The sequence below is a fragment of the Oryx dammah genome, unplaced genomic scaffold, assembly GCF_014754425.2.
Source record: "Oryx dammah isolate SB20612 unplaced genomic scaffold, SCBI_Odam_1.1 HiC_scaffold_2, whole genome shotgun sequence".
Classification (NCBI taxonomy): Eukaryota; Metazoa; Chordata; class Mammalia; order Artiodactyla; family Bovidae; genus Oryx; species Oryx dammah.
Window position 1 is genome coordinate 96,773,344 of NW_024070186.1, and position 13,632 is coordinate 96,786,975.

A 13,632-nucleotide genomic window follows, 5' to 3' on the forward strand; every position below is an offset into this window, starting at 1 on the left:
ATAAAATAAAATCAATCTCCATTTGGCAGTGGGTGCTAATACTTTAATTTTTGGTTCCCAGATTCTGTTACGCTATTAATGACCTATAAACAAATACTTAATTGTTTACGAATTAAAACTAATATATTTTTTAAAGCATAGCATGCTATTGTGTTACGACAGACAATGACTGATTTTTCAGGTTTTCAAATTTAGATTTTCTCAGTTCTATAGGTTTTCTTATAAAGGGCACTGTTAATTTTGTTTGATAAATCTGGTAAAGCAGAATACTTGCAAGCCATAAATAGTACTATAACAAGCTACTGACCTATACAAAGTCTATGAGTTTTATTTTGAATTGTTATGGTAAGTTGGCAATTAATTGACATAACTCTTTCTCAGTTTTAGATACCATTTTATTATATTTGGCCTTATTTTATTATCTTCTAGTTTATTTAAAAATACTCTTAACACTCCTTTTGCTTATGATATTATATTAGCATGTTTTAGGCTTCCCAGAGAATGTCTACTAATTTTTTTTTTCAGTTGTGAGCATGTTGTTTAACACTGAATTAAAATAAAATTCAGTATATTGTTTGCTTTCTTTTAAACTTCATACTGATACCAGTCATATATTTTAAATATCTCATGAAGATTAAAAAATCTTGCTTCCTATCATTTCTACTCCAATATGCATTATATCCTACACAGAAAAAGCACTAAGACTTTTGTTACATAGCACACCTATAGGGTGCACACTTGCGTTGCTGTGTGTAATTGACTGCCATGCTTTAGGCTGCTGAACAACAGGTTGAACATTGGAAATATAGAATGAGCTATATTTACTTAAATCATCTTGAACATTAATTTTACTGGATTGTTGAATGTCTCAAATATATTTGACTATATTTTATTCTTAGTCAAATATTCTAAAATTATTTAATGAGTATATTCTTAGAATTAAGTTATTTCCTTTTTTAATAAACCTAGGTATTGTGACCAAAGGAGGTTTTTTTTTTTTCCATTGAGAAAGTCATTACGGAACTACACATGAGGTTTTTTGGCCGTTGCCTAGTGTTTTCCATAGGAATTTTGAAATATTTTCTTTGGGAAAATGATATAGCATTGGGATAGTGGTCACTGGCAACAAAGAAATTAAAGATGGCAGGAAGACTCAAGATAGAATGTGTGGATAAAGATACAACAGTGTTACATAGGTTTTTGGATTTAGCATAAACTAGGCCATGAAGAGAAGATAGATACATGGATCAAACAAAAAAATGTAGATGTAATGGTCAGTGGTTTATTCTTTATGAATATTCCTACTAAAAGACATGATGAGGGAAAGAAGGACCAAAGTTGATGGAGTGTGTGTGTGAATGGTAAAATATATTGCATATTGAGAGTGTGAAGAAAAGAGATACAGATTATATGTGGTTTTATGGCTTTAACTACCTAGTTTTCTACATTTACATAGAGTTTCTATTGTTAAAAACTGAGGGGCTCCTATATATAATTTTCTTGGTATAAATAGAATATATAAATCATTTAGGTCGACTTGGAATTTTATTATTTGTGAAGATAGACCTGTTTGATTTTGACATCTGGTGTGCTATTATTCTTACTTTACAGTTGGAGTAAAGATTATATATATAGTTTTTCTCAAGTTATAATGTGAATATGATTATACAAAGCAAGTGTGTATATGTGCATGTATGTGTACATGTGTAAAAAAGGACACTTTCATTTCTATGCCTTTGTCTTTTTCTATCTGTCCTGAGTCTGCTGCTTTTTGCTTGCCAGTTTTTCTTTGTCTCTATCATTTTTATCATTGAACCCATCTGCGTAGAAAATAGAATGCTTGGTTTTTAAAATGTTAATGATTTATTTTTTGTTATTTTGTTCTCTCAACTTGTTTTCACCTCAAGAGTTAAGGAGTAAGTATAAGTCGTTTTAGTTCTCACATTCAAGAGGTGTTTCTGCTTTCTTTCCCGTCCGTTTGTCCATATGTTTGCTGGTGTCTGATAGGCTGTGCAGTGAGACAGCAGTTTACTATCTGTGTGTGTGTGTGAAATTAGCTAATTGGTGTTAGCAGAAATATTTTCACATGTTTTATAAGCAAAGTGCAGCAAGGTATATAAATGTAGATATGATCCAGACACGCGCACACTCACGACTGTCACTGCTCATGCATAGGCGCTCAGAAGTAATTAATGTTAATAAGATTTTAATGTGCTTGTGAGCTCATAATGAGGAGAAATGAATGCTCTGATTAGGAAAAGGTAACTGTGTGTGTGTTTTGGCTTAGAACAAGATTTCAATTTTTATAAACCGCAATTTTAGAACTTGTTTGTGATTGCATCAATTGGTTTTTATTTTCAAATTAGAGGTCTGTTTAGCCATTTGAATGATTAACCAAATAAATGGGTAAAACCCTGATCATAAGGAACAGCGCAGGTTTTCATTTGCAAGGCAATGTTAGTGTACAGCAAGGCTCTGATCATATCTTTTGCCAATGGACCATTTTTATGTTTTTTTTAAAAAGCTTTTTCTCCGAAGCTACTTGTGGAAATAGTTCTGTTATCTGTATGTTCTGGAGATACTAATCAGCACTGTAATTACTGTGTCTGAAATACATTCCAATCAGTAAATAATGGTATGCTCAATGTCCAAAGAATCCATATCATGCCTCTTGAAATGTTGGGAAAAATGTACAACAATCTAGATTTTTCTTCCTAAACATATTTTTTTTTATAAATTTTAGAGGTTTGGCAACTTTTAAGGTAAAGTATCTCAGAGTAAGCAAAATATCTCAGAGTAAGCAAAGATGCTGTCTTTTCATGGACTCAAAGGCTGTGCAGTCAGCAGCTACAAAATTGACAGGCTAGAATCCAGCCAGATCCTTCTCCAGAACAAGGTTTGTTTTTTTTTTTTTTTTAAATCATTTACAGTTTTAGTATACATTTGCATTATTATTTTAATTATATGGTAAATCTAAATATCTACCTTGCCGCAGGGCACATAGAAATCACTTGCATATTTTTTTACTATAATAGTGGATTAAGATATTCAAGAATTGGAATCCCTTTAAAAGTAAGTATAATACTGAAGGGGCTTCCACTTCGTGACTCAGCAGTAAAGACTCCGCCTGCCAATGCAGGAGCGATAGGAGATGCCAGTTCCATCCTGGGTTGGTAAGATCCCCTGGAGGAGGACATGGCAACCCACTCCAGTATTCTTGCCTAGAGAATCCCATGGACAGAGGAGCCTGGTGGGCTGCAGTCCAGAGGGACACAGAGTCAGACACGACTGAAGCAACCTAGCATGCTTGCATAATACTGAAATGCAAGAAGTCTTGGATTATACGGGGCTATGGAGTAGTGTAGTTTAATTCCAACAAATTCTGTAGTTGTGGCTTAGATTCTTTTAGGTTTTGGTTCTATTCCTACAGTCTTTGAGCTGGAGTTTAAAAATGGTGGTGAAGAAAGAGAGGGTATTAGAGTTAGTTCTAATGAATAATTCTGCAATTTCTGTGATTTCCCAAAGGTTTGTTGGATTTAGCTTTTCGTAGAATCCATGACAGAGATGATTATTGGCTAAAAGAGGCATTTGCCTTTAATATTGTTTAATTGACTGTGAAGTCTTATGTCATTGTGGCATCATTTGGAAAAATTTTTCCCACTTGAAGTTTGTAAAAAAGTTCATATATATTTTCTTCCAGTGCTTGCTTTTTCTATTGTTTTTTCCTATGCTGCTATACATACTTTTAGGTTTTCTACTCTATGTTGGGCTATCTATTCATATGCTATTATTGCTTTTTTAATTATAAAAATCTAGAACATGTTTTAATATATGAAGTGTTAGCCTCCCACCTCACCCCCACCATTGCTCTTTTTGTCCGGGGTTTTTATGACTTTTCTTGCTTAGTTGTTTTTCTAAATGAACTTTATAATGAACTAGCAGACTTCAAGGGGAAAATAACCCTATTGGAATTATGATAAGTTCATGAATCAACAGAAGGACAATTAATATCTCTATGAAGTTGAATCTCCATGTTTAAGAACCTGCTTTCCCCCTCCACTTATTAAATAACTTCTGTGTCTTTCAAAAGTGTTATACAGTTTTCCTTATAAAGGTTTTAAATGTTTGCTACTAAGGTTCAGTGTTCTTTTCATTTGTTTATTTAATTGCATGCTTGGTTTTTTTGGGGGTGGGCTTCCCTAGTGGCTCAGATGGTAAAGAATCTGCCTGCAGTGCAGGAGACCCGGGTCCAATCCCCTGGAGAAGGGAATGGCAACCCACTCCAGAATTCTTGCCTGGAAAATTCCATGGACAGTGGAGCCTGGCAGGCTACAGTCCATGGGATTGCAAAGAGTCAAGACATGACTCAGCAATGAACACTTTATTTTTTACATCCTTCCTATCCTAAACAGTTTTTCATAATATTTTTTGTTTTGTTTGTTTGTTTCTGTATAGAAATGCTATTTATTTTGTGTGTTAATTTTGTAAATTCCCACTTTGCAAAATTCTCTTAATTTTTGTGGTAGCCTGAGGTGGGTTTGAGCTCCCGTTCTAGCTCACTGCTTAGTAACTGTGAGACCATGGACAAGTTATTCTGAGCCATTTTACTCACCTATAAACTGCAGATAAAAAAACCAAACTCCCACAGTGATAGAGACTAAATGAGATCATATTGTAAAGCACCTAACATTTTGCCCAACACACAATAGGGACTCAATTACTGATATCCATTGTTAATGTAATGTAATATGATATGACAGTCTTGGTAGCTCAGTGATAAAGAATCTCCTGCAATGTAGGAGATGTGGATTCGATCCCTGGGTCAGGAAAATCCCCTGGAGAAGGAAATGACAACCCATTCCACTATTATTGCTCGGGAGATCCATGGACAGAGGAGCCTGGCAGGAAATAGTTCATGGGGTCACAAAAGAGTGACTTAAACACAACTTAGCAACTAACAACAACAACCATTATGTTCTACCATAAGAAATTAGCAAGTTTATATTTTTTAAGTAAACAATGTACTAACTTGTGAATGAGCTTGTGTGGAGTAGATATTGAACACAAATGAAATCATGATGGCATTAACGTATGTGGAATAATAGTGCTTGCCAGTCTATTATATAACACTTGTGAAACTGATTGAAAAAAAAGGTAATTGATAAAAATGTAGTCCCATGATTTTTAAGCTTTTACTTTAATAAAATGGTTGTGAACTTTGTGAATGCACTCTTTTAAGGCTTCTGACACTGTTGTTAAAAAATGAGAATACCAGAATTTCAGGATCGTTACATTCCTACCTCATGGTTGTTGTGAGGGTGAAGTGAGATAATGCATTGAAATTATAGTACCATTATTAATAACAATAATGCAAGTGCCTAGCTCATGGTAAGGGTTTGAAAATGGTAGTTGAATTTTTTGTTACTATTTTATTATTACCTTTGCCAGTTCTCTACTCCCACGTGTATTTCCCACCTCTATATATGCTTTTTCTTACTAGTAGTGTTGTTCTATGCTTAGAATAAATATATAAAATATGTCTTACAATGGTCATTAACATAAACATAAAAGAATATATCTATAATTTGTCAACATTGAAATTAGCTAAGAATGAAGTAAGACTCCATCACTGGAGCATAAAAGAACTTTAATTGCTGTGGATGAAATTTCTGAGGAGTTGCAAGGATAAAGAATAATTTCTCTCAAAGAATTATAGATATCTTTTGTCATAGTTTAGAGATGCCCAGAGTTCTTGTTTGGCACTCAGTATCATTACTCCTCCACAGCCTCAGAATTCTCCTTTGTTCATTCATACATATGGAAAACAACAGAATCCCAGGTGGTATAAGATATACAAACAGCAAGATTACCTAGATGAACTGTTCCTATTCAAGAAGTCTAGTAGGCTAGTCGGACAGGAAACAATTAGCTTGTATGCACGGACTTTGAGGGCAGATTATTAGGTTTAAATTCCTGCTCTGAAGCTTAGTTCAGTTCAGTTCAGTTCAGTTCAGTCACTCAGTCATGTCTGACACTTTGCAATCCCAAGGACTGCAGCACGCCAGGCCTCCCTGTCCATCACCAACTCCGGGAGTTTACTCAAACTCATGTCCATTGAGTTGGTGATGCCATCCAACCATCTCATCCTCTGTCATCCCCTTTTCCTCCTGCCCTCAATCTTTCCCAGCATCAGGGTCTTTTCAGATGAGTCAGTTCTTCCCATCAAGTGGCCAAAGTCTTGGAGTTCCAGATTCAGCATCAGTCCTTCCAATGAATATTCAGGACTGATCTCCTTTAGGATGGACTGGTTGGATCTCCTTGCAGTCCAAGGGACTCTCAAGAGTCTTCTCCAACACCACAGTTTAAAAGCATCAATTCTTCTGTGCTCAGCTTTCTTTATAGTCCAACTGTCACATCCATACATGACTACTGGAAAAACCATAGCTTTGACTAGATGGACCTTTGTTGGTAAAGTAATGTCTCTGCTTTTTAATATGCTGTCTAGGTTGGTAATAGCTTTTCTTCCAAGGAGCAAGCATCTTTTAGTTTCATGGCTGCAGTCACCATCTGCAGTGATTTTGGAGCCCCCCAAAATAAAGTCTTTCACTGTTTCCACTGTTTCCCCATCTATTTGCCATGAAGTGATGAGACCAGATGTTAAGATCTTAGTTTTCTGAATGTTGAGCTTTAAGCCAAATTTTCACTCTCCTCTTTCACTCTCCTCAAGAGGCTCTTTAGTTCTTCTTCACTTTCTGCCATAAGGGCAGTGTTATCTGCATATCTGAGGTTTTTTGATATTTCTCCTGGCAATCTTGATTTCAGCTTGTGCTTCCTCCAGCCCAGCGTTTCTCATGATGTACTCTGCATATAAGTTAAATAAGCAGGGTGACAAAATACAGCTTTGATGTACTCCTTTTCCTATTTGGAACTAGTGTGTTGTTCCACGTCCAGCTCTGTTGCTTCCTGACCTGAATACAGATTTCTCAAGAGGCAGGTAAGGTGCTCTGATATTCCCATCTTTTGAAGAATTTTCCAGAGTTGTGTGGTCCACCGAGTCAAAGGCATTGTCATAGTCAATAAAGCAGATGTTTTTCTGGAACTCTATTGCTTTTTCGATGATCCAGCAGATGTTGGCAATTTGATCTCTGGTTCCTCTACCTTTTCTAAATCCAGCTTGAATATCTGGAAGTTCACATTTCACATATTGTTGAAGCCTGGCTTGGAGAATTTTGAGCATTACTTTACTAGAGTAGATGAGTGCAATTGTGTGGTATTTTGAGCATTCTTTGGCATTGCCTTTCTTTGGGATTGGAGTGAAAACTGATCTTTTCCAGTCCTGTGGCCACTGCTGAGTTTTCCAAATTTGCTGGCATATTGAGTGCAGCACTTTCACAGCATCATCTTTCAGGATTTGAAATAGTGCATAACTTTAAGTGAGTTATTTAGCCTGTGTTTCAGTTTCCTTATCTACAAAATGAAGCTGAAAATAGAACCTACTATAGGACTGTCCCAAGGATTAAGTGATGGGGTTCATGTACATCGTATAGACCAATAATATATTAAGCTCTCAATAAACATTTCTTTACCAGCTGAGCCATAAGGGAGCCCAAGAATACTAGAATCGGTAGCCTATCCGTTCTCCAGTGGATCTTCCCGACCCAGGAATCAAACCCGGGTCTCCTGCATTGCAGGCGGATTCTTTATCAACTGAGCTATGAGGGAAGCCCTGATAAACATTGGTTTAAACTAATTATTAGATAACGCAGAATAAAATTAATGCTGCAAAACAATAAAAATGAAGTATTAATGAACAAAAAATACAGTATTACAGAGGATGGTAATACTGATTTTTTTCTTTCTATGGCTGGGGGCAATGGAATTAGGGGAGTTCTCTTGGATGAAGTGATGTTTAAACTGAAACCTTGAAACATAATTTCTGTAGGGCGAGAGAATATGGAGGGGTAGGAGTGAGCTGATTTCCAGCCTAGGTGGACAGTCTAAGCAATGATTTAAAGGTGGTAGAGAAGTAAAAGTAAAAACTTCTTGGACTTTGGAATCAGCAAGACTGCTATCTGAAGCCCAAATTTACTCCTTATTAGCAGTGTAGCCCTGGGCAACACAGGGTCTATTTGATTTCTTCCCCTCTGAGATGTGATCTGGTAACTCTGTCTAGACAGTAAGTTATAGTGATTATGGGGCTGACCTTGTCATGTGCTGCCTGTTGTCCAATGTCTATAAAGTATTTTGTCCAATTTTTAGTTGTTTAATGCAAGAGGTTAACTCCTGTGTTGCTTGCATCATTTTCAGAAGCAGAGGACCAAGATATGACTTTCACTTTTCTCCTCATCGAGTTTGGGCATTATCTAATTTTGTTAGCACCCTATTGTTAGTTACCTTTGTTGTTCTCACTTCATTGCATTACAATATTTAGGTCACTTATCTGACTTTTCATCGCACTGGCTTCTTTGAAAATGGGGACTGTGTCTGGTTCACGTTTATTCCTACTATCAACCCGCTGCTATGGAGTCTGGAACATAGCAAGTTGTTACTGAATATCTTTTACATTCAGTATAATTACCATGAGTCATAAGTTTAATGCTATACTGTGAAAGACTGAATGTTATGCTAGAGTTTGGACTTTATTAGGTAAACCACCCACGGTTTTTAAGGAGGTAAGGGAAATTCCTTGAGCCTTTATTTTTATGGAAGGTAATTCTGGAAGCATAAAGATGGATGACAGAGATTAGAGGATGAAAATACTTAGATTACTTAGGATTCTAGATAGTACAGTGGGAGTAGAAAGAACATTGACAGGATCTGGTGATTGTTTGAATGGGTGCTGCTAAAAGGAGTGGTGAAAAAGTGATGACTGAAGTTTTCAAAATGGTTGATCAAATCCTTTAGGATGAAATATTATGTTCTTCTGTCTTCTTTGATACCTAAATTAAGGATTTTAGTATAAAGATTTGAGAGCAAAAATTCAGAATGCAAAGAAGTAATTAATGGTAGGGATTTAAATTTTTACTAGAATAAAGCTTGAATTTGAAATTTTTATAATTCTTAAAGGAAATCAATTGTGGGTCTTATTTTATTATGTAGTAATATTCCATTGTACTCTAAATATCATTGTCTCTCTTTACATACATTTTCCCTCATTATAATCTCTTTTCTTTGGAAACTATATCTATGTGTGTATATATTTCTCTTTCCTCGTTAGTTTTTAGGTTTTTCTGAAAGATTGCTTCTTTTAGTCTTTAGAGTATGTTGGTGTTGGACTCAGAAATTCATTTTGTGCAGTTGTGTGGGATAGTACCTGTAGAAGAACTGAGAGTAAGAATTAATTTTTCTCAAAAATATTTCAAAGTTTCTTTTGTAGTATCAATTTTCAGCCAAACTGTCTTCTCTTTTTGAGAGAAGTTAGAAGAGCTACTGAGAGTGTTGAAACTGTGGTAGATGTAGGGGAACAAGAAACATTAGAACAATTATGGAAACCCTCCAATGCCAAACATTTATGTATTAAATATAATCATAGCTATTTGAAAAGTTAAAACACTTATAACAAGAACTTGTTTACAGTGGTCTGAAGGACATTAATTAGAACTAATGGATTGAAAATGTGGAAAGAAAATTTTTCTCCCAGAGACTTCTATTCATTCAATCCTGTAAGGAAGTAATGCTTCTTATAAAGCGTGAGCTAACCTGAAAAGAATGACACAATGCTTGAATCAACAATAGCATCCTGACAAGGTAGGGGAATATTTTTAATTTTGCATTCCATTTCTCATTTTAGTTTCTTCTGTAAACTATGTGTTACTCCTGTTATAGAGAAAGACACACACAGTGACTACCATTTATTGAGTCACTCTTTGTGCTGGTAACTGAACTATGAGGTAAATATTATCTCCCTCTTCACAATAGTCTCATAAGGCAGATATTATTTACATATTATCAATGAAGAATCTAAGGCTAAATTAGATTAAACAACTTCCATAAAGCTACATATCTAGTTATAGCAAGTTATTTGGAATCAGTGGTATAATAGGTAAAAAAGAGATTGTTAAATCTAATGTGTATTCTGTTATGTGCAGTGAAAGGAGTTTTTACCTTTCATCCAGTAGATAGAGGGAGATGATCTGTTTTGGAATAGGAGTCGAAAAGAGCTAAGGGACGCGGGCAAGTGTTTGTGTTTCTGACTGGTCGGAGTGAGTGTATCCGTGAATGCTGATGCCTCACTGTGGCGTGTCTCTACAAAATTCTAGGTGCTGCTTTTGGCACTACTTTGTACAGTGATGTCCAGGGCAACTCAAAACTGCATTATGCCTTGCTGAGGCCAGTTGAGGAGCCAGGAGCAATGGTGACTGCAGGGAAGTTTTTTTTTTTTTTTTTTATATAACTTTTAACTGTGTTTGGTACATCTTTTGTGGGGCAGACTTACTCCATGAAACTATTCCAGACCATTAGAGCACCTTGGACCCAACACCATGCATTGAAAGTCAAATCAGTTTCAACTCTGATCTAGTCTCAGAGTCTATGGTCCTAATCAGTGTTTTATTGTGTATAATAAGCATATTATTTAGTTACTTGCATCAGTTTCTGAAAAATGCAACACTTATCCCTAGATACAGTTTTAAACGCCCAAGTGATTTTGAGTACCAGCCCTGAGGAAAAAAAAAATCAATTATATAAAATGATCTCTTACTATAAATGGGGAACCCCAAGAACATATAATCAATTAGAATTTATCGGTTTCTTTTAATGGCAAGAATATTCACACGTGGGTGAATTTTAGTGATTAAAAAACCCGGTCTCTTCTAAGTTCCGCTGTAAAGAAGTCTAGTTATTTGCCTTAGTTTCAAAAGAATAATTCCCTAAGTATTTCAAAATGTCCGACTGACTGCCCCAGCTATTCTCTTTAGAAGCTTCTTTCTCATCCTCATGGCACATCCCTCTGGCATGCATGACCAGCTGCAAGCTAAACCCTGTGGAATAAGAATTCTTTCATCCCTTTGTGTGATATGTTTCATTTTCGGAGTTTGGATGATCCTCTTCGGCAGCAGAGGCAGGCATTGTTAGTTTCAATAGGCGGCCTGGATGCGCAAGAACAGTCATCATAGAGACAGGCTCTCAGAGTCTGTCCCTTCGTGCCATGGTGCTGTGTTAGATCACTTTCCCCTGCTGGATTAATGGCCAGAGAAAAAGGAAGACAAACTGTACCCAAATCAATCCAATTAAAGTACTTGAACTTTACTGACGTGCATCCTATTGTTTTCTCAACTTCCTAACCTATGGTTAATTTCTCCAGCCAGTAGAAAGGAATCATATAAATAAGAGAATTATCTCAAATTTGCAATTTTCTTTAGTTTGAAAAGACTTCAACATTTTGTTCTATAAGATGAAATAATAATATGTGTTTTGTATAGCTGAACTTTTTGGGGGTTTGATCTTTCTATCTCTCCTCATATTTTCACTAAAATTACTGTCAGAACTTATTATATGAAACTGCTCAGCCTTTAACATTTTATCTCTGTTCACAGTCTGCACTGCAGCATTAGTTCATTCTGGGCATTTTGGCTTTCTTGAATCTCCAACTGATTCCCACTCTCATGACTGGTGATATCCTTTCCAGGTTAATCAAGTATTCTCCACTTGTGCTCTGTCATCCATGCCACTTTAAGGAGGAAGGTAATTTGGGCTTTGGGCTCTCAGCCCCATCATTTGTGAAATGACCTCCCTGACTCTATGTTCAAAGTACAAGGTAGGATTTCTAGTAATAGTATATTATATATGTATGATGACTGATAGTTTGTAAAGTGTTTTCATATATTTTATTTTATGTAATTCTGACCATAGTTCTTGAGATGGAGAGAGCAAGTATTGTTGTCTCCTTTTTTAAATAAGGAAAGTATAATTCAGGGAGGAGAAGTGAATTATTCCACACCAAATAAAGGATAACAGGTTGAACCTGAACTTTAAATTTAGAGCTTTTACCACATAAAGTGATGGTTTCCTCTGGTAGGGACTTTCTTTCTTAAAGTCTGAGTTTCTTCATTTATTAATTATATGTTTTTATGTGTATGAGTTTATATGTACATAGTCACATATGTAGGGAACAGGCTTTGTTATACTTTATTGAGCTTAGGATAGAATTTTATGACTTTAGTTTTTATCAGTGAAATAGTCTCCCAGTATTTCTGTTTAAGAAACATAAGAAGGAATGTATTAACTTCCTAGTATAGAATTTTAGTATTATTGTAAACTCCCTATAAAATATGATTATATTTTTCAATTGTAAATCCATTCTGCCAGAAACCTAGTATACTTATTAAATAGTATTCTTTGTGATTAGGGAAGGTATAAATATAGTAGAAGCCCTCCTGGCCAATCCCTACTTTAGGCTGATAGGAAACTCTGAAATATGGTGTATTTCTGTCTCCCTGTTTACTTGCTGTTATGCTTACTTAGAGTCATTTGTGTTTGTTTTTAAATTTGTTTATGCCAGTTGAATATGCAATTGTAATTTAATTATGCAAACTGGTGAAATATGAGTAAAAAAGTATAAATGTCTATTGGTATTATGAAATTTAAGTTGCCTGGTTTGGAAAGACTTTTTAAAGGTGAATCACTACAGTGAAAGATCTCCTAGGGCAAGGATAGCGGACGAATGTAAAAATTTGGAAGGGTCCTGCATTCAACTTGCTTTGCAAGTCTCTTTAAGCACTCAGTGCCATTAAATAAACCAAAATCTTTAAACTCTCACTGACATTACATAAATGCTACATTGTGGAACAGTCTGAGTAAGGAGAATAATGTGACTTAGCAGATCAAGAGTCGATGACAGCCTTTGATCTTACGTAAAAGATTGGTCAATCAGTGTAAATTTTATGTTTTAACTTTAAAGGAACGAAATATCTTAAAAACAACTTTCCCCCTGTTTTTCTGTGTCCTGTTTAAAAAATGAAGATAAAAATGATTTTACTTAACATGGAATTTTTTTGAATGGGTGAGGATTAAATGAGATGATACATGCAGAGTGCAGAGCACCTAGAACAATGCCTGGCACAGGTACTGAAAACATTAGCCATCATTGTCATCATCAGTATCATTTCCTCTCCCCACCTCCTCCTCCTCATCCTCTGAGTTTATTTGCTGAAGGGCTTACATACACCGATATTAAAAAAAAATAATCTTCTAGATCACAACAGCCAGCTATTGGAATATTATGTTTGAGTTGGCAGTGAAACTATCCATTTCCTAAGCCCACCCCACCCTACTCTTTCTTTCAGATTTATGAGAAGAGGAAGTATAACTATAACTCATCTATTCTCAGGAACTGCTGAGACCTGAAATTGTAGGTGAAACATAAGTGAGAGGGTTAGATGTAGTCTCAGCTGGAGACTGTCAAAAGGATTGAAATGTGGAGAGTTTCAGGTGTATTGGTGGAGTTGTGTGTGATGCTTACATGGCATCTACCCACACTGAGCCTAGATCCAGTCAAGATGCTTTTCCACATTTGTTGTTGTTCAGTGGCAAAATCATGTCCGACTCTTTGCAACCCTGTGGACTGCAGCATGCCAGGCTTCCTTGTCCTTCACCATCTCCTGGATCTAGTCAAGATGTTTCTCTACAGAGTTC

The 13,632-nt window shown here is 35.8% G+C and overlaps 1 protein-coding gene across 18 annotated transcripts in view; it reads left to right on the plus strand.

Moving 5' to 3' along the window:
• ZBTB20 (zinc finger and BTB domain containing 20) overlaps positions 1-13,632 on the plus strand; it is an 838,376-nt gene that overhangs the window by 71,867 nt on the left and 752,877 nt on the right. For 10 of the 18 annotated variants that reach the window (XM_040224195.1, XM_040224181.1, XM_040224152.1 and 7 more), the window contains exon 2: positions 11,627-11,755. The exons of 6 other annotated variants lie outside the window; for them this stretch is intronic. The gene's annotated coding sequence lies outside the window, so the exon portion shown is untranslated. The remainder of the gene's footprint in view (positions 1-11,626; positions 11,756-13,632) is intronic. 2 more of the 18 variants (XM_040224172.1, XM_040224336.1) reach the window with 1 other exon arrangement.